Source organism: Bos mutus, chromosome 14, assembly GCF_027580195.1.
Source record: "Bos mutus isolate GX-2022 chromosome 14, NWIPB_WYAK_1.1, whole genome shotgun sequence".
Taxonomy (NCBI): domain Eukaryota; kingdom Metazoa; phylum Chordata; class Mammalia; order Artiodactyla; family Bovidae; genus Bos; species Bos mutus.
In genome coordinates this window covers 38,688,036-38,709,815 of record NC_091630.1, presented here as the reverse complement: position 1 = coordinate 38,709,815, position 21,780 = coordinate 38,688,036, and positions in this window count along the sequence as shown.

Genomic DNA, 21,780 nt, shown 5'->3' with positions numbered 1-21,780 from the left:
GGAGCCTTAAATATCATTGTTCTCAGTATTTTCGTCTATCTTTAAGATATTGCATAATACAAATTGTATTAGTTATGTATAGATTCAATCATTAAGTGATCAAAAGTATTTTTACACTTTTTAACGGGCTTTGGACTCAATGACATGCAGTCCATTTCACCCTGCAAAGATGTTTAGTTTTTATGAAGCATCAATGTTCCTCTTCTAGAAATGGTGCAGGTTAGAATGACCAAGAATGGGGCTTGAGAAGCCAAAGTATATGCCACTGTCCCAAAATGCAACTTAGCAAGGCCAGATACAACTTAGAAAACTTATGTGGATTTAGTTGAACAGTCATTTAAAAGTTGACTTAAAACTGTCACAATCCTGAGCTGCTCACTTTATGCTTCTTCGGCTCACTATCCTCTAAAATTAGGAGGCATATGTTGGGATAATGATAGCATATCACACACATCCTTTCATTTTTAAAATGTATTTTATTGAGATATAACTCACATGCCATAAAGTCCACCTTTTTAAACCTCACAATTCTGAATGAACATTCATTTATTCTTACTTCCTCCCAATGCTACTAAGTTACAGAGAAGGGGAAAACCCACAAAGACAAAGAGAATGCAAGAGTTTGCATAATCATAACTGACCTTGCAGATCTGAGAAAAAAAGCTGATTGCTAAGCTGGCAGTGGGGAAAGTAAAAAAGAACCTCATTTATAATACAGAACATCCAGAAACCTCAGGACTTGACACCTGCGGATTTAGGAAGATGGTGAGACTCAATACAGGAGGATTGATTGAAAGTCTACTTAAGAAGGAGTTAGGTGGTAATTCCCTCCCCAGATCTGCTCAGAAGACTGAAGCAGTTTCTCTGGAGAAGGAAACTGGCCTATCTCTTGACTAGAGCACAGTGAGTACATTTGAAGGTAATTTCCTACCACAAGCAGAGAAGTTCATTAGCCATTCGTATCTCGAATGCTGAGATCCCCAACTTCCCTTGATTCTCAAGAAGGCAGACAGCCAGGTCTATGAAAGTTGGAATATCTTGGAAGTAGGAGATTAAAGGACCCAACTCTTAGGAATTTGACCAACACAAGAAAGAAAACATCTGAAATGTTGATCTTGTAGAAGCCATATCACCTAATCCTCAAACTCATGGTCCACAAGTCATGCCTAGACACCAGGGAGATCAGTCAGCTGTTAAGGCCTATGACAGGTGGCCATGAACTAACAGAGAATTCCACAGTAGAAGACAGAAACCAAAATAAACTCAAAAGAAAGGCAACTTGTAGGAAACAAACTATACAGGGTAAAGAAAGCATTTTTTGGCTATAACTTTTGGTATACTACCATGATTATACTCAGACAGAAGATATCCCAAACATGAAACAAATACTTGCTATATATAAAAAAGGAACATTCAGAAACTAAAGAATTTTTAGAAGCTAAATATGTTATGCATACGTGCTCAGTCATGTTCAGCTCTTTGCCATAGACTATAGCCCGCCAGGCTCCTCTGTCCATGAAATTTTCCAGGCAAGAATACTGAAGCAGATTACCATTTCCTACTCCAGGGGATCTTCCCAGCCCAGAAATCAAACTGTGCTTCTTACGTCTCTTGCATTGGCAGGCAGATTCTTTACCACTGGGCCACCTGGGAAACCCCCCAGATATATTATAGTAGACATTAAAATACCTGTGGTAGGCAGAGTAAGGATCCCTAAAGATGTCTACATCCTAAACCCTGAAACCTATGGCAAAATGGACTTTACAGATGTGATTAAGGTTAGGGACCCTGAAATAAAGAGATCACCTTGGACTACCAAGTGGGCCCAATCTAGTTAAATGAGCCCTTTAAAGCTGAGAACTTTTCTAGCTGGAAGCTAAGAGATGCCACAGTAGGAGAAGAGAGATGAGATACATCAGAGGGAACCCACTCACTGTTAATGGCTTTGAAGATGAAGGAAGGGACCATGACCCAAGCAATATGGGTAACTCTGGAAGCTGGAAGAGCCCTGAGCTGACAGCCATCAAGAAGACATGGACTGCAGCCCTATAAGCGTATGAAACTGAATTCTGCCAACAATCTGGATAGGCAAATAAAGAGTCTTTCCAAGAATCTCCCTGATGTCAAGAGCCAACTCATTGGAAAAGACCCTGATGCTAGGAAAGATTGAAAGCAGGAGGAGAAGGGGACGACAGAGGATGAGATGGTTGGATGGCATCACCAACTCGATGGACATGAGTTTGAGCAAGCTCCAGGAGTTGGTGATGGACAGGGAGGCCTGGCGTGCTGCAGTCCATGGGGTCACAAAGAGCTGGACACGACTGAGCAACTGAACAAGAACAACAGCAAGAATCTCCAGAAAGCCCTCTAGACTCCTTGACTCTAAGTCCTTGACTTAGAATCTGACTCCTTGACTCATGAGTCCATAAGACTCATGTTAGATTTCTGACCCTCAGAACTATAAGATGGTGCATTTGTGTTATTTTAACTCACTTTATGGAATAGAAAGTAAAGTAAATTTCCTGGAAAAGAGAACAAAAGACAAAGACCCAACAAATGGAGAAAATAGAAGAAAATTAGAAGACTGATCCCAGAGATTCAATATCCAAAAACGAGCCCAACAGAGAGACGCGGAGGAAGCAAACAGAAGAAAATCTGTTTGTTTTTTTTTTTAATAATTCGAGGGATTTCCCTAAATGGGAGGAAATGCTGATGGCATGGCATGTATTAATATTTTTGAAATTCAGAACACTGAAGACAGAGATGAAAAAAATGGTCACTTTCAAAAGTAAAAAGAAAAACTGATTTTTAACTTTTGAATAAGACTAGAGGACAATGGGGCACTACCCTTAATTTACTAAAGTGATTTTCCCCTCATTTTCTCTTTGTTTTGAGAGGACAGAGTAGGAGTAGATGGGAAAGAAAGTTAAGAACAGGTGGCATTGAGGTGTGATAGAAGACAGAAAGCCTCACCTGTCATAGTGGAAAGTTAGTGGATCATGCCTAAAACTGATAATGTCTAAAACTGGTGTGAGTTATCATTTCTTACTCCAGGGAATCTTCCCAACCAGGGATTGAACCCGTGTCTCTCACGTCTCCTGCATTGGCAGGTAGATTTTTTACCACCAGCACAACCTGGGAATCCCTAAAACTGAACAAATATCCACATATGCATGTTATTTATTAATAAAGATAGGAAATTTTAAAAAATTATTTTAAAATGGTTGCCTTCAGGGAAGCTCATACAAAGGGTGGGGGCAGGGTAGACTTAGGGAGTTTTTTTGCAACAATTCTGATTTTCCACTGTAAAATATGTGCATGTTTAACTTCAATGAAAACTAAAGCCTGAGAAGTGGAAATAAACCAGAGAAAACAAAGTCAATAACTAAAGCGATTAAGTATAATAAGTAAAGTGACTTGAAAACATTCAGTAGTCCAAAAAAACTTCAAAGAGAGCTATTTTGCATTTCCCTTGAATTGTATTGGCCTTGAAATAGCCAGTGAAATATCTGTATTTGTTCTGTGTAGAAAGCTCTCAAACCTTTCACATTTCCAGCAGGATATAAGCCTCCTGGTATTTCCAATCTCTCTTTTAGCTCTGAAGATCTATGGTGCCTAAGAAGATGGAAAAAATATACTGTGGGAGATCCAAATATATCACCAGGCAGTTTGCAATCACATTTTCGGAAATGTACATTTGAGTATTGGATCATATGCTTAAAAGGATATCTAGGAAGATATTGACCAAGCATTAATAATGGTTATTTTTTGATGGTAGGATCAAATTGTTCATATTGTCCTCTGTTGTTTCTTGTTATTTTTCTTAACACTGAGCTTGTGAAAAGCAATAAAGGTATTTTCCTGGAGGAAAAAAAATCTAAGGAGTCAACAACCAAAATATTTTGTATTGACTCTTTCTATCCCATGGAAGTTTTAAAACTTCCAGTCTTAGAATAACCTGCAAACACTCAACTTCCCAGCACCTTTCTAGTCACTTTGTTTTTACCCTTAGCAATCACTATTTGCACATAGCCAAGTTCTTTGGAATCATCTGGGATTTCTGCCATCTCCTTTTTCCCCAAATTAAACTTTTTAGGATGAAGAGGAATAAAAACTACAGTATCAGGTCAAGAGTTATCCATGTTGTTTAACAGGCACAGAGTTTCAGTTTGGGATGATGAAGAAGTTCAGGAGATGGAGCCTGGTGACAGTTGCACATACCTACGGCTTAGGTGTCACTAAGTCATATGCTTAAAAATGGTTAAAATTGCAAATTTCATGTCCTGTATATTTTTGACAATTAAAAAAAAAGACTTATCCCACACTTGTACTTTTTTCACTTCTAACTGATCATTATAAATAATAGTTCACTATTATGGGGGGACAGAGAAAATGTTGAATAAGTTTGAGAAAGATACCAAGTGCTATAAAATCTGTTTACCAATCCATGTTTTCTGAAGGCAGTCCTTGATGTGATGCAACTCCAAAGTTTCTATCATGAAATAAATTTTAGTTGTTCTTCCTTTAGGGGAAAAAAGTGAAAGGGTTTGTCGTTCAGTCACTCCCAACTCTTTGAGACCCCATGGACTGTAGCCCAACAGGCTCCTCTGTCCATGGGGATTCTCCAGGCAAGAATACTGGAATGGGCTGCCATTCCCATCTCCAGGGGATCTTCCCAACCCAGGGATCGAACCTGGGTATCCTGCACTGAAGATAGATTCTTTACCTTCTGGGAAGATAATAAAATTTATTTTAATTTTATCTCAATAAAATATATTTTAATTTTATCTCAATAAAATATATTTCAATTTTATCTCAATAAAATATATTTTAATTTCCTTAGATTAGGGAAATTAAGAGATAATTGATTCTGAAGAGGGAACAAGAAAAAGAGAGTAATATGATTTCCTCATACAAAATGTTTTGGTCATTGTTACAGATTCCCCAGGAAGGAAGCTTATTGGTGAGTCCTCCGGGGAGTGAACTTGTTGGGGTAGAGAAGCAAGCAAGATGAGGCTAAGAGCAAACCTTGAGATTGTCATAATAGACACCTCATTCCCCACCTCTGGGAGCTCTGCAGCTGGGATGCTTCTTCAGAATGTCCCAAATTGAAGCAAAGAGCCCTGCCTTACTATCCCTATGTTGACCCATCCTAGAAAGTGGGCTGCCCTCAGGAAATGATTTTGAGCAAGGTGGCTTTCTCCTGATGAGGGCCATTCTCCTAGAGAAACTAAGCTGAAAGCAGCAGCTACTAACACTCCCAGTTCTAAAGGGAGCACCTGGGTGGGACCGCTCCGCATCCTCTCCATCATATTCTACGGACTTCTTGGGCATTGCTACCCACTGAATAAATTAGTAATAAAGTCAGAACTTAGCAGTGCCAAGCAAAGAAGTAAGAATTAAAACCTGCCTTCTAATAAAATTTGAATTTAAGAAAAATGTCCCATTGACCACATGGTAGGCCCTTGACTCAGAATTTTTTCTATTTTCAAAGGGCCAAAAATCTACTCCTAATGATACCATAATGATGTACTACAATGTTACCAGTAAAATCTTTTCAAAGAGCTCCAGAGAGCTTCACTCATGGTGTATTTTAAGCCCAGTTCTCATATTCAAGAAGGAAAGAAAGAAGTAAAAGGAAGGAAGGGAGAGAAAGAAAAGAGAAAGGAAGAATTTTAAGCCATTTCATAGACTCTGTCCTAAAGCCCAAGATACATAGTAGGGTGAGTGCCCTTCCTCCACAAATGTAGCAAAATTAAAATGATGGATGACTAAAGAGAATCTCTCTTTCCCTCACTTATCTTCTCTCTTGCTTCCTCCCCAGGGAAAATGCCAAAGACGCATGAGGCTTCTAAAGTAAACCATTAGATGCAGATGTGAAAGTAATTATCCAAGAGCTACTGCTTCTAACACAAGAAAGAAAAATAGCCTGTCCTCAGTCTCCACTAATAAATCATCTGAGGATTCCTATTAGACAAGGGGCTTATGAAATCCCACTTGCTGGCCTACAGATGAACTGTCTGAAAAGTATTTCCTATGGTTCTCAACATTTTCTAAGCTTTAAACTAACGTGCTAAGTCATGTAGTTTGTGTGCTAAGTTGTGTCTGACTCTGCAACCCTATAGACTGTAGCCTGCCTGGCTCCTCTATCCATATATTGAAAAACAAATTGAACTATTTCCTCCAATCCCCTTTTTGTTATATTCAATATGGAAATGTTAATAGAACCAAAAATCAATGCAAGGTCATTTATTATTAATAATACTCTGATTTCCCCAACAACCTTGAGGTGACAGGATGACGTCTTGCAAATGAGGACCTTGAGACAAAGATGTTAACAACTTACTCAAAATCTTGTAAATGTCAGAGCTGTAACTCATTAGAGATCTCCCTTTGAGTCTAGAGAGCTATCTAGTATACTATGACAGCAAAACAGCTTTGAGGATGAACTAAAACATTGACACAGCTTCATTCAGGGATGAAACACACACACACACACACACACACACACACACAAGTGAACATTTCCTATTCGACCCACCAGCCTGGTGCCATCCCAGTAGACAGACTTGAGATCAAAAAATGATAGAATAATCATGTGACTCTAGGCTGGAAACTATTTCAAGTGAACATCTGATTTGGTCCTTTGCCTTCAGGGAAATAACTTTATCATTACGTCCATTTTAGTTGAGTTTCAAAGTGAAAGTGAAGTCGCTCAGTCGTGTCCGACTCTTAGCGACCCCATGGACTACAGCCCACCAGGCCCTCCGTCCATGGGATTTTCCAGGCAAGAGTACTGGAGTGGGGTGCCATTGCCTTCTCCGTAACAGCGGCTAGGCATATTATATTTTCTTGGAGCTGGTAAGAGGATGATAAATACCCAGGATGCATAATTATTAATGAAGGGATAGCCAGAACCCAGGTTTCTTCTAATTCCTGAAGTGAACTAGACCTCAGGTTGAGTTCTCACAACCACTTTGTGGTATAGGCAACAGTCAGACTATTTTAAGCTGATGTTGGTCATGTTTGGGGCAGCCCAGGAAAGGACAGTCTCCCAGTAGCTGGAGTGGACATCTGTCTACACAATATGATTTAAGGGGTCTCTGATTACTACTGGGGCTTCCCTGTGGCTCAAACAGTAAAGAATCTGCCTGCAATGTGGAAGACCTAGGTTTGATCCCTGGGTCAGGAAGATCCCCTAGAGAAGGGAATGGCTACCCCCTCCAGTATTCTTGCCTGGAGAACCCAATCGACAAGAGGAGTCTGGTGGGCTATAGTCCATGGGGTCACAAAGAGTCAGACACAACTGAGCGACTAACACTTTTCACTGATTACTACTAAGAGACTGAATAAACAAACAGACCATGGGCAGGCTAGATATGGCAGTAGAACTTTCACCCACAACTGGCAGAAACCAGTCCAGGAAGCCAAACCCCAACCTCTGCAGTGATAAGCCCAGAGCAGTCAGGACTTGGTCACTGACTGCCAGCCTTCTTACTTGTTGCCCACGCTTTCAACTCACGGCCAACCAGAGAAAGCCAAATATGTTCCCCAAACCAATCACGTAAGATGCTCACTGCTAGTCAGGCTACCTGTAGCTTCCATATGCCAACAACCTCCAATCAGAATATACCTGAAGCCTCCCCATTTTTTCACTACGGCCATCCCTTGTATTCACATGGGGTTTGTTTCCAGGACCAAAATCTAGGGAGGCTCAAGTCCCTTGTATAAAATAGCACAGTATTTGCATATAACCTGCACAATCCTCCAGCTTAATTCATCTCTGGTTTACTTACAATACCTGTGTGTGTTCAGCCACTCACTCATGTCTGATTCTGAGACCCCAAGGACTGTAGTACACCAGGCTTCTCTGTCCATAGAATTTTCCAGGCAAGAATACTGGAGCTGGTTGCCACTTCCTACTCCAGGGGATCTTCCTGATCCAGGGATTGAGCCCGTGTCTCTTGCGTCTCCTGCTTTGGCAGCTGGTTTCTTTACCACTGCTATATAAATGCCATGTAGATAGTTGCCAGTGCATAGAAAATTCAAGTTTTGCCTTTAGAACTCTCTGGAGTATTTTTTCAAATATTTTTTACCCCCAGTTTGTTGAATCTGTGGATGTAGAATTCGTGGATATAGGAGGCTGACCATATAAATCTTCCTACTCCCCTGTCTGCTGTTGAGGCTTTGCCAAACGCTAATGATGGTGGCTGACTTCCTTGGTATCACAAGCTCTGAATAAATAGCTGCTGTTTGTTCTCATTGGGTGGTCTTTATTTCCACAATTTCCCTGGAGGCTCCAACAAGATATGATCTGCCTTGCCCATTGCTACCAACCGTACCCTTCAACCAGGTGTGGTACCATAGAGGCCCCTTCTCTTGTGGCTTTTGAGTCCATGTTAACATAGGAAGTCAACACCAGGTTTAAACTCCATTCTCTTTCAATTGAGTGCCTTGACTATTTATTCTCAATTTGGTGAAAGTGTTAGTCGCTCACCGTGTCTGACTCTTTGTGACCCTGTGGACTGTAGCCAGGCAGGCTCCTCTGTCCATGGAATTCTCTAGGCAAGAATATTGGAGTGGGTTGACATTTTCTTCTCCAGGGGATCTTCCTGAACCAGGGACTGAACCCATGTTTCCTGCATCTCCTGCATTGGCAGGCAAATTCTTCCCAGGCTTACCACCCGGGAAACCCTCTCAATTTGGTACCCAGGTTATGTATCGGTTCCCCCTCTTTTTGGCATCTTTTGTAGAATCAAGCCATTTCTGTTGATTCTTTTGCTCTATTCAGTACTCTGAGTGTGTGTTGCTCTTGTGTTTGTCTTGTTGGTCATCAATGGAGGATCACAAGGTAGGACACAGACACAGACCCTATCAGCCTGATTTTCAGCCTCAAGGACTGAGTTTGTGGTTTTCACTGATGAACCCGTAGCGATTCAGGCAAACTTTGCTGTGGGTCGCCAACAAACTTGCATAAGGTTCATCTTGTTTGCCTTGATTTTTTTCTTTTCTTTTTTTTTTTTCCATCCTGAGAGCTTGCCTTTGAACCTGAGAGGATATGTTGTCTGCTTTCCTGCCTACCAGGGGGAAAACCCTGTCTGTGTACCTCAGCCAGTTGTCAGGGTGGCTCTTGAAAGATGAGGTTTCAACTGATTTTTACCAGCTTTTGTGGGGTCATCTAAGTTCAAATCTTCTCCAAAAAAAAAAAAAACTTCTGCTTCTTATAGATATGCTCATTACAACCCTAATTCTTGTGATTTTTCCCCCCCAAATGGCTATCAGTTCAAAATATCAAGAGTTCCCTGGATGAAATTTGAGTTCCCTGGGTGAAACTGTCCCCTGTACACACGGAGGACAAGAAAGAGGCAGACCCGTCCAGATTGGTGGGTGTCTGGTTTCATAAACAAGAGAACTTACATAGAAGGTTTGTGTTGGGTGGACACAACCAATACCATCCAAGAGTTTATACTCCATACCCAACTTCATACCAAGTGTTTATACAGAGGCCTTAATGAGGTTTAGTCACACACACCACCCAGATGGTCATAAAAACACTTTACTCTCTAATTTTACAAATCTATTGAAATATTAACTATTTTTCTCCTTTATTGTTGACCTCAGTTCAGTTCAGTCGCTCAGTCGTGTCCGATGCTTTGCGACCCCATGAACCTCAGCACGCCAGGCCTCCCTATCCATCACCAACTCCCGGAGTTCACCCTAACCCATGTCCATTGAATCGATGATGCCATCCGACCAACTCATCCTCTGTCGTCCCCTTCTCCTCCTGCCCTCAATCTTTCCCTAGAGACTTATATTCCAATATTGAAACATGCTTGCATTCCTGATATAAACTCTATTTGGTCAGAAAAACTTTTTGTTTATTTTTTGTTATTAATTCTGTATTTTTTTGTTGTTTAGTCGCTAAGTCATGTCCAACTTTTTTGCGACCCCATGGATTGTAGCCCGCCAGGCTCCTCTGTCCATGGGATTTCCCAGGCAAGAATATTGAAGATGATTGCCATTTCCTTCTCCAGGGGATCTTCTCCATCAGTGATCGAACCCATGTCTCCTGCTTGGCAGGCAGATTCTTTACCACTGAGCCACCTGGGAAGCCCAATTCTGTATTTCAGTTCAGTTCAGTTGCTCAGTTGTGTCTGACTCTTTTCGACCCCATGGACTACAGCACACCAGACTTACCTGTACTTCACCAACTCCCAGAGCTTACTCAAACTCATGCCCATCGAGTTGGTGATGCCATCCGACCATCTCATCCCCTATCCTCCCCTTCTCCTCCCACCTTCAATCTAGCATCCGGGTCTTTTCAAATAAGTCAGTTCTTCCCATCAGGTGGCCAAAGTATTGGAGTTTCAGCTTTAACATCAGTCCTTTCAGTGAATATTCAGGACTGATTTCCTTAGGATTGACTGGTTGGCTCTCCATACAGTCCAAGGGACTCTCAAGGGTCTTCTCCAACACCACAGTTCAAAACCATCAATTCTTCAACACTCAGCTTTCTTTATAGTCCAACTCTCACATCCATACATGACTACTGGAAAAACCATAGCTTTGACTATACGGACTTTTGTTGGCAAAGTAAGCCTCTGCTTTTTAATATGCTGTCTAGGTTGGTCATAGCTTTTCTCCTAAGGACCAAGTGTCTTTTAATTTCATGGCTGCAATCACCATCTGCAGTGATTTTGGAGCCCCCAAAAATAAAGTCTCTCACTGTTTCCACCGTTTCCCCATCTATTTGCCATGAAGTGATGGGACTAGATGCCATGATCTTAGTTTTCTGAATGTTGAGTTTTAAGCCAACTTTTTCACTCTCCACTTTCACTTTCATCAAGGGGCTCTTTAGTTCTTCTTCGCTTTTTGCCATAAGTGTGGTGTCATCTGCATATCTGAGGTTATTGATATTTCTCTTGGCAATCTTGATTCCGGCTTGTGCTTCATCCAGCCTAGCATTTCTCACGATGCACTCTGCATATAAGTTAAATAAGCAAGGTGACATTTTACCCTGCTTATTTAATTATGTATTCTATATTTACTTTATAATATTCAGTTTGATTTTGTATGTGTATTTGTAAGTGAAATTGGTCTGTAGTCTCCTTGTCTGGTTTTGCTATTACAGGGGAGAAAATCATTTCCTTTGTTCCCTTCTAGGTTCTTTGGCTGGTCTAATAATTAAATTGACAGAAGATGGACTAACAGGAGAAAAACAAATTTAATTTCATGTGTCTGTGGGGACTAATAAAAATATTAGACTCAAAAAAAAAAAAAGAACACTTTCCTCTCTCAAGGCTGCCTCCTTGAAACAGCTCTTCGTGCAGAAATGGTGGGCAGACAGTACATTCCAAGGACAAGTGAAAGAGTCAGGAGCCTCCAATCGCCTGGTTTCCATCTTGCAGGTTGACCAGAGGTCGAGTCCTCGGGTGACCTCCTCCAGCAATGACATAACTTCATCACAGGTGACGTGGGTCCTCAATGGCCACTCTAAGGAAACACTTCAGTTCAGTTCAGTTCAGTCGCTCAGTTGTGTCTGACTCTTTGCAACCCCATGAACTGCAGCACACCAGGCCTCTCTGTCCATCACCAACTCCCAGAGTTCACTCAAACTCACATCCATCCAGTCAGTGATGCCATCCAGCCATCTCATCCTCTGTCATCCCCTTCTCCTCCTGCCCCCAATCTCTCCCAGCATCAGAATCTTTTCCAATGAGTCAACTCTTTGCATGAGGTGGCCAAAGTACTGGAGTTTCAGCTTCAGCATCATTCCCTCCAAAGAAATCCCAGGGCTGATCTTCAGAATGGACTGGTTGGATCTCCTTGTAGTCCAAGGGACTCTCAAGAGTCTTCTCCAACACCACAATTCAAAAGCATGAATTCTTCGGTGCTCAGCTTTCTTCATAGTCCAACTCTCACATCCATACATGACTACTGGAAAAACCATAGCCTTGACTAGATGAACCTTTGTTGGCAAAGTAATGTCTCTGCTTTTCAATATGCTATCTAGGTTGGTCATAACTTTTCTTCCAAGGAGTAAACGTCTTTTAATTTCATGGCTGCAGTCACCATCTGCAGTGATTTTGGAGCCCAAAAATAAAGTCTGACACTGTTTCCCCATCGATTTCCCATAAAGTGATGGGACCAGATGCCATGATCTTATTTTTCTGAATGTTGAGCTTTAAGCCAACTTTTTCACTCTCCTCTTTCACTTTCATCAAGAGGCTTTTTAGTTCCTTTTTACTTTCTGCCATAAGGGTGGTGTCATCCGCATATCTGAGGTTAAGGAAACACTTAATATGACGAATACTGTTCATTTGAGAGGAACCTTAATAAAGAAAGGGAAGAAGTTTTCTCAGGTGCAGTGTTTCTTGCTTGGTATGTGGAGGCCTCCAAAGGAAATTCTAATTCAGTGATTGCTTCACTAAAAAATTATTTGGCCAAATCTAAAAAGAATCTGGCAATTTTAACAGTAAGAAATTAGGCTCCTTTCCTCAATAAACCTCCTCCCTCCCCCACTCCTATCCCTCTACCCCACTGCCTGTCTGCTTCCAGCTTGCTGACCTCTTCCTTCCCTTCAGATCTCTCTCCTACCTTCACAGACTTCTCCTGTTACTGAAAGTGGGGGTCCAGCTACTTGCCGCTCAAAAGGCAATAAAGAGGCCAGGCTGGTGGAAAGAAAAGTTTGCTTTATTTTGGATGCTGGCAACCAGGGGGGACGGGGTGTCTGTCCAAAGGTCCATTGCCTCCACTGACAATCAGTGGGCAAGAGCTTTTATAGACAGAAGGAGGTGGTTACATGCAGAAATAGCAGTCATTCATCTTGAAATCTGGAGAAGGCAATGGCAGCCAACTCCAGTACTCTTGCCTGGAAAGTTCCGTGGACAGAGGAGCCTGGTGGGCTCAGTCCATGGGGTCGCGAAGAGTCGGACATAACGGAGCAACTTGACTTTCACTTTTCACTTTCATGCATTGGAGAAAGAAATGGCAACCCACTCCAGTGTTCTTGCCTGGAGAATCCCAGGGACAGAGAAGCCTGGTGGGCTGGCTGCCGTCTGTGGGGTTGCAGAGTCGGACACGACTGAAGTGACTTAGCAGCAGCAGCAGCATATTGAAATCGGTCATCAGCGAGCTGACCAGCATCATCTTGATTACTTTAGATACACTTAATCTTCAGTTCCAGGATCTATTTATTTCCATTTCTTAAGGCCAGTTCTCAGAATTGTGGCAGCTTATATCATGGCTACAGTCTGGTCATTGTGGAGTTAACTTCTTCTAGCTGGTAGGGGTTTCCGTATCTATAAGACGGTTCGAAGGATATGACTCAGAATATTATCTATAGCCCTTGAGAAGGAACTAAAGGACCTTCACTTTGCTTAATGACTACATCATTATTATGTGGTCTTCTTTGAGTGTTTTCCTTTGTATCTGCCTGTTCTGACTTCTCTGATTAAACTTATTCTTTGGTTAAAGTTTTTCCACCAACAAAAGGCAAGCTGAGGATATGGAGGACAAAGACCATAAGCTCCTGCCCCATTTCACTCCCTCCACTTCCCCTTGCCCAGACTCCTACATTTTCCCAACAATGCTCCGAAGACCTGAAAATACTAGTTGCCTCTAAAGATCAACCAGCCCATGAACCAATATGCAAGCAACTGTAAAAGTTAAATGCTAGAACTAGCTGAATTAAGAGCCATAATTAAGAATTGCTGCAAACCCAGATAATATCAGCAACTCTTCATAGAAAGATTTATAATTATCTTGCATATGACCTGGTTGGGTACAATCCTGGTTACCTGAGCTATATCAGCTATGTGTTGGTCATAACCTCAGATGCTAAATGCTATAAGGCAAAAGCTGACTTCTCTGACTCAGGAAAGTTTCCAGAGGATGTATCTTTACACAGTAAATTTAAGGGAAAAAAATCATCCCCAAAGTAGGGCAAATCCCCCTAATAGTCAAACCTGAAATACTTCTTATTAAGTCAATTGGACCATAACTTAAGCATGCAAATAAATAAAAAGCTAAAGCTATTGATGATTTGGGGATGATCTAGAAAATAACTTTCAGCAACATTTGTAAATTAAAGATTACATTAACAGTGGCCTGAGTGATCTAGACAAACCCATGGAGTTTTAATTCAAGTTCACGGGAAGTATCATCATCCATTGCTTATTAGCACTGCATCTCTGACCTGGTTATAAAGGCTATTCCCCTTATTTTGGGGGCAGTGTAATTGCCAGTACAAAACTCTCAGTGTCTCTAATGAATAAGTTCCAGGCTCCCTACTTAACCTTGTATGTCCTCAAACAATCCACACATTACTACTTACTGAGAACACACAACTCCTTCACCCAGCCAGTTAACTTCTTTGGATATTCTGTTGCTCTCTCCCCTTCACATCACTATTCACCATCTCAACACCTGACTCTGGCTTCTCCCTGACTCTACCAAAAGAGGGGAGCCCCATGGTTGACTTACCTCAGTTAGCATATTCACCTTGCGCTCAGTCGCTAAGTTGCATCCGACTCTTTGCAACCCCTTGGACTCTAGCCCACCAGGCTCCTCTGTCCATGGAATTTTCCAGTCAAGAATACTGGAAGTGAGTTGCCATTTCCTTCTCCAGGGTATTCACCTTACTCAGATATATTAGAAACTCCTATTGAGAACACTAACCTAATATTACTTATGGATGGATTATACCTCAGAAGCAAAATTGGAGGCCAAGCAGATTATCCACCTAGTAATTTAAGCTTTTCTTTAGAAGATAATCCTCTACCTGAGGTAAAATCAGCACCAATGACAAGACTTTTACACTTAGTAGAATTTGTCTGTTATCCAAAGACCAGAGAGTCAACATACATACAGAGAGCAGGTATGCTTTTGGCAGGACGTGTTTTGGAAGCAAAAGGGGCCTCACACCTCTGCTGGAATCTCTTTCCAACATGGACAACAAATTTAGACCTTTTAGATGCACTCCTACTTCACAAAGATTTCACAAAGACTGAGACCAAGCAAAAAGTCACCAGGCTTCCCTAGTGGCTCAAATGATAAAGAATCTGTCTGCAATGCAAGAGACCAGAGTTCGATCCCTGGATCGGGAAGATCCCCTGGAGGAGGAAATGACAATCCATGCCAGTATTCTTGCCTGGAGAATTCCATGGACAGAGGAGCCTGGCAGGCTACAGTCCATGGGATCACAAAGACTCAGGCACAGCTGAATGACAAACACTTTCTAGCAAGAAGAAAGAATATGGAAGCTGAAGAAATGCTCTAGCAGCATTTCCAAACAAGAAGACTTAACCAAGGTTATGACCTTAACTACACCCTCAAAAGATAAATTTCTGGAGAGAGTCAATGAGGCATTATAGAATACCCGTTCTTAGTCCCTGGTTTGGAAAGGAAGAATGGGGAAAATCTGACTGTGCTCTTCACACAGGTAATCTCTGACGCTCCCAACGTAACCAGGAAGGGTGAGTTTTGAATTTACACTGGATCTGCTCCTGTGACTTTGGGCTTCCTTTGTGGCTCAGCTGGTAAAGAATTCGCCTGCAAAGCAGGAGACCTGGGTTTGATCCCTAGGTTGGACAGATCCCATGGAGAAGGGAAAGGCTACCCACTCCAGTATCTGGCCTGGGGAATTCCATGGACTATATAGTCCTTGGGGTTGCAAAGAGTCGGACATGACTGAGCGACTTTCACTTGCCACTTTTGTTACTGTAGGCATATATAATGGCCTGACTCAGGGAGATAACCTGAGCTGCCCACCTGTGAGAGACTGTAAGGAAGTGAAACTCATCATTCCCCTGCCTGAGGCTTGCCATTCTAGGGGACATTTGCAAAGACTGAATGGTCTTTTTACTTTGTTTCCTCATCTCCCCCCTCATCTTTGATCCATAAAAGAAACTGGCAACCAGGCTGGACAAGATGGTTATTTTGTGGCGCTAGCCTACTATCTTCTCCCAAGTAAAGTCCTTTCCTTGTTTTAACACCTCATCTTGGATTATTGGCCTGTCATGAGGGGAGCAGAGCGAGCTTGGACCTGGTAACTCCAAAAGCGCTACTTTGTGGCACCAGATGATTTCAAAGGGATATGAGCTAAATTTCTCCATGAAACTACTCAGTATGGTGCACAAAATTTGGTTACCAGCTTAAATCAACATTAATAGGGAAAGTTTTAAAAGACAGCTGGAATTATTCTCAGGTCATGTGTGGTTTGTCAACAACATAATCCTGAAAAAAGCTGTAAAAGTTGGGGGATGGCCAGGATCTGATGACTCACGGGCCCTTTGAATCCCTTTAGGTGGATTTTTCCTGCAAGTATTTTATCCTCTCTATGGAATTTGAATATGGTTTAATTATTGTACATCTATTTTCTAGAGGAGTTGAGGCATTTCCTTGCTGAAAAGCTACAGTTCTTATAGTTTAGCTAAACAGCTATTTGATTTTGTGTTCCAACCTGGGGTATACAAAGCTTTATATCAAATAATCAAGTCCCATACTTTAGGGAAGCTATTATAAAAGAATTGTGTAACATGTTCTCTCTTACCCAATAATGTCATACCCTTTTCTACCCATTGTTAAGTCACTTCAGTCGTGTCCGACTCTGTGTGACCTCATAGACAGAAGCTCACCAGGCTCCCCCGTCCCTGGGATTCTCCAGGCAAGAACACTGGAGTGGGTTGCCATTTCCTTCTCCAATGCATGAAAGTGAAAAGTGAAAGTGAAGTCGCTCAGTCGTGTCCGACCCTCAGCGACCCCATGGACTGCAGCCTTCCAGGCTCCTCCATCCATGGGATTTTCCAGGCAGGAGTAATGGAGTGGGGTGCCATTGCCTTCTCCTTTCTACCCATAATCTCCTGGAAAAACCAAAAGAACCAATGGCATTCTTAAATTAAAATAAGAAAAATTTTCATATATCCTTGGCCAAAAGTATTCCCAGTAACCCTATGGCCCATGCATTTAGGAATTTCACCTCTACTTTCAACTCAGGCTTGCTGCAAGCAGATATGGCAAAATATTGCAACAGATTCATGTAGTATGCCAAGTCCTATTGCTAATAGATCAGGACTGTCTTCCTGCATCTTCTGAAATAGCCTCTTCTTCATCTTTAACCAAGAGATCTGTCTATTGGAAGATCTGTTGGAGATCTGTTGGAGGCTCTTGGACTTCATCAGAAGAAATCTTATCAAGCACTGTAAGCAACAAATAGAACAGGCCATAATTCCACATTGAAGGAGAGATCCAGAATTCCACACACAGTCAGCAAGCTACTCCATTGGGGAACTCAGACTGCAGATCATCAGGGACCCACTAAAAGCAGTAGATCTTGTGGAAGTAGACAGATGAACCAAAAGCTTTGGAACAAGCTGATGACCTCAGAAAGTAGACAGCTTCCATCCAAATGTTGAGCTGAGACCACTGCCTTGTTTCTGTGCTATTGTTGTTTTTTTAAATCTGCTTATTTATAACTATTCTTCTTATTTTCTACAGATCTCCCAGCTTTCATCTACCATAATGACCTTTTTTTTTTCTTTTATTTCCTCCTTATTATAATTGTAGGTCAGAATACACTCATTCTAATGCCATTCTCAAACCCTAAACTGGTCTAAATCTTACTAACTCCTAAATAAGCCATCCATCACTGGATCCCCATGATTTAAAAAAAAAAAAAAGCTTCTGGGCAATTCTGGTCTCCTGACATAAAATCATAGGACATTACAGCTGATGGCATCTCGATTTGCACCTACATGGTTAAAGAGCCTTGAACAAATCAAACTGTGACTTTGTTAGCATCCCTCTCACCCAAGACAAGCAAACTCACAAAAAATCCAAGTATCACAATTTATTGATTGGACTCAGGGTAATTCTAAACTTGATTTCAACAAACTGCATAGGGCAATAAACCAAACCTTTGCTGCCTGGAAGAGACAACCAGAAATTCAAATTCCAATCTTGTAAGTAATTCTCTTTTCCTAGGTCGCTCTATGCCAATGTGGTAAGATACCTGATCCGGTTTACCTCAGAGTAGCATCTTCTGCACTTCACAGATAATATTCCAAGACTTGTCTGGAGTAGAGACCCTAAGTCTCTAAATCTCCAGCGCTGGAAACTCTAACTCAGACTTGAACTAAGAACAAGGCACACTTGACTATTCAGGCACTCTATCCTGAGGAATTACTGATTCACTGCTTATGAGAATAGTCAGAGCAATGTTTCCAACAGTAGGAATCATACAAATAAAAAAGACTGTAGGACTTCCCTGGTGGTCCAGTGGTTAAGAATCTGTCTGCCAATGCAGGGAACACAGGGTTTGATCCCTGATTAGGGTAGATTCCACATGCCACAGGGCAAATAAGCCCATGAGACACAGGTTACTGCAATGAGAAGTCCTCACACCACAGCTAGAGTGTAGCTAGAGTGAAGCCTCCACTTGCCGCAACCAGAGAAAGTGCTGCACGCAGCAACAAAGACTTAACGCAGACAAAAATAGATTTTATAAAATAAGACTGTAGGAAGTATGTCACTAACTCTGGCAGAAGTTATTAACAAGACCACCTCTGCCCTTGAGGGACTACAGATCAGTCACAACTCTTTGGCACAAGTAGAAACAGATAATAGCATAGCTCTGGATTCCATGTTGGCTGGTCACGGGAGCATCTATATCATCGCTGGTATTTCTTGCTGTGCTTAGATCAATGAAGCAGGTGAGATAAGCGGACTATGTGTCTTATGAAGTAATAAAGCTACTTGGCTTCCTAAGCTTGGTCCTCAGGGTCAATGGAATTTGTTCTCTGGTCCTGGATTGGGCAATTGAGATTCCTAGTTTTAAAGCATCTTACAGGTAATACTAATTTTTCTCATGTTTGTCATGGTGGCCATGATGCTGGTGTGTTGTAGTCTCTCGAGAAAGTTTTAATTGCTTCTGCTTAGTCACCCTCTTGCCAGATAATCACCATGATGATAAAAAAAAAAAAAAAAGTCAAGAGGATCTCTCAAAGAGAAATGTGGCTACAGAAATAATTAGACAATTCCCAAGAGGTAAAGGTCTGAAACTCAAGATCCCTGAGTTTTTTAGCTTCTGAAAAGTGACAGAACAACCAAAAGGAGGCCCGAGAGACTAACTATAGAAATGGGTAATAATCAGATCATATATGACAATAGAACTCTGAACCACAACCAGTTCAGGAAGCCAAATTGCAACCTCTGCAGTAATCAGCCTTGAACAGTGAGGAACCTTGGTCACTGACTGCCAGCTTCTCTATTTTTCATCCTAGCTTCCAACTCCCCTGACCAAGCAGAAAAAGCCCACTAGACTGACCATACACTCATGTGATTAAAATCCTTCACTTGTGACTACACGTGACTTTCAAGGTTTAAACTGTTCTTAGCACATCTTGTAAGTTTCTATTAAATTCATCAGCACTCTTTTCATCTCAAATGATAGAAACTGAACACAAGATAGCTTAAGTTAAAAAAGGGAATTACTGGCTCACATAACTGGAAATAACAGGAGTGAAGTCAAATTCAGGTGTACTTGGGTTTAGGCTAATGGGATTCGAAAATGGAAAAGAAGCTAGTGTGATCTTGATGAGACCCTTTCGGCCAAAGTTTTGTTGAACTTTTCGCTAATGATATATAATTGGTATTGATGTTTCATATGCTTGTCCTGTGAATGATGATAAAGCTCAGAGAGTATTGTCTTTCTTCATGGAGAAGACCTGATAGTGCTATTTCCCTCGGAGCTTCACAACCCTAATAACAACTTTGAGCTTTAAGTCTCTCTGACTGATGATTCTGCCAGCTGGAGCCTTTGGCGGAGGAAGGCAGGCTCTGTAGGGACGAACCTTTGAGCTTTGGGAATTGTCACCTCAGAAAAGAAGCAGCTAGAGTTTCTGTAGGCTTTGAGTGGGGAATTAGGTGTTTATCTCTTGCTATATTAAATCTCCTGTAAGAAACTTAAAAAAAAAAAAATGAGAGAAGCTGCAGCTAGAAGCAAATACTGGGCTGTGGAAGAAAGTGAATTCCTGACATTCCTAGACCTTGTGACTCTTCTGATAGTCCTTATTTTGAAGGACTGTCAATGTGCAATCAAGGACTAACAATGTAAACAGGGCTCAAACAAGTCTCACTGGCCAAATGCAAATTGTGTTTTCTAGAATGCAGCCGCCCTGGCCTCAGAAGTATCTTGACTGTACAAGAAAAAGCAGCAGCTATCCCTTTGGGTTTACATGACCTCAATCATAAAGATTATGACCATATAGAGAATAAATGTGTCTGTATCACAGGACTGCTCAGAGGATTAAATTAGAGGATTTATAAAACATTTAGAACAGTCTTGGTACATATTATATTATTGTTGTTTAGTCACTAAGTCATGTCTGACTCTTTTACAACCCCCTGGACTATAGCCCTCCAGGCTCCTCCTTCCATGGGATTCTCCAGGCAAAAATACTGGGGTGGGTTGCCATTTCCTTGTTCAGGGGATCTTTCTGACCTGGGTGGAACCCACTTCTCTGGAACTGGCAGGCAGATTCTTTACCACTGAGCCACCAGGGAAACCCACATACTGCATTAGTTGAACTGATGCTTTTGAACTGTGGTGTTGGAGAAGATTCTCGAGAGTCCCTTGGACTGCAAGGAGATCCAACCAGTCCATCCTAAACAAGATCAGTCCTGGGTGTTCACTGGAAGGACTGATGTTGAAGCTGAAACTCCAATACTTTGGCCACCAGATGCCAAGAGCTGACTCACTGGAAAAGACCCTGATGCTGGGAAAGATTGAGGGCAGGAGGAGAAGGGGACGACAGAGGATGAGATGGTTGGATGGCATCACTGACTCAATGGACATGGGTTTGGGTAGACTCCAGAAGTTGGTGATGGTCAGGGAAGCCTGGCATGCTGCAGTCCATGGGGTCGCAAAGAGTCGGACACGAATGAGTGACTGAACAGAACTGAACTGTATTAGTTGAATCTAAAATGCTACCAAATTGAAGATACAGCATAATTTTATATAGAATTTCCAAGAAAAAGAATTCTTAATTAAACTATCATCTACTCCCACTTTGTAAGACACATCTCAATCTCAGAGATGGTAAAATATGAAAAATATCTGTCCTGGAATGAATGAAGTACAGTAGCATGCTTATAACATGCTTCATTACTAATATTTTAGCACTGTGACTAGCTAAAATGTGTGTATGTATCGATAAAAATAATCATTTATCCTTTTTTACCATTTGAATCATCAATGTACTCACATTTCTAGCAATAAGAATGCTGAGAAATCAAATAGTTTGTATTAATGAATCCATAGCAAATAGGAGAGGTTGATTATTTTTTCGAAATAAAACCAAACACAAAATTTAATGAGTTTTGAAGTTCAAAACAGTGTGTGTGTGCATGTGTGTGTGTGTGTGTGTATATATACATATACACGGTGGTTTAGTTGCTAAGTTGTGTCAGACTCTTGGGATCCCATGGACTGTAAGCCTGCCAGGCTCCTCTATCGATGGGATTTTCCAGGCAAGAATACTGAAATGGATTGCCATTTCCTTCTCCGTGTGTGTGTATATACATATATATATACACACAAAGATTTTAAACATACAAGGAACATTGGTGGGGCCATACAATAACACTTGCCATCATAAAAAAGTGAATGCAAAATTAGGAGTTTTCCAAACAATTCATGCACATTTCAGAAAAGCATGTAAGCTTACATGAAAGCAAGCAGAATAGTAAGCATATTTATATCCTCAGAAAAGGATTAGCAAC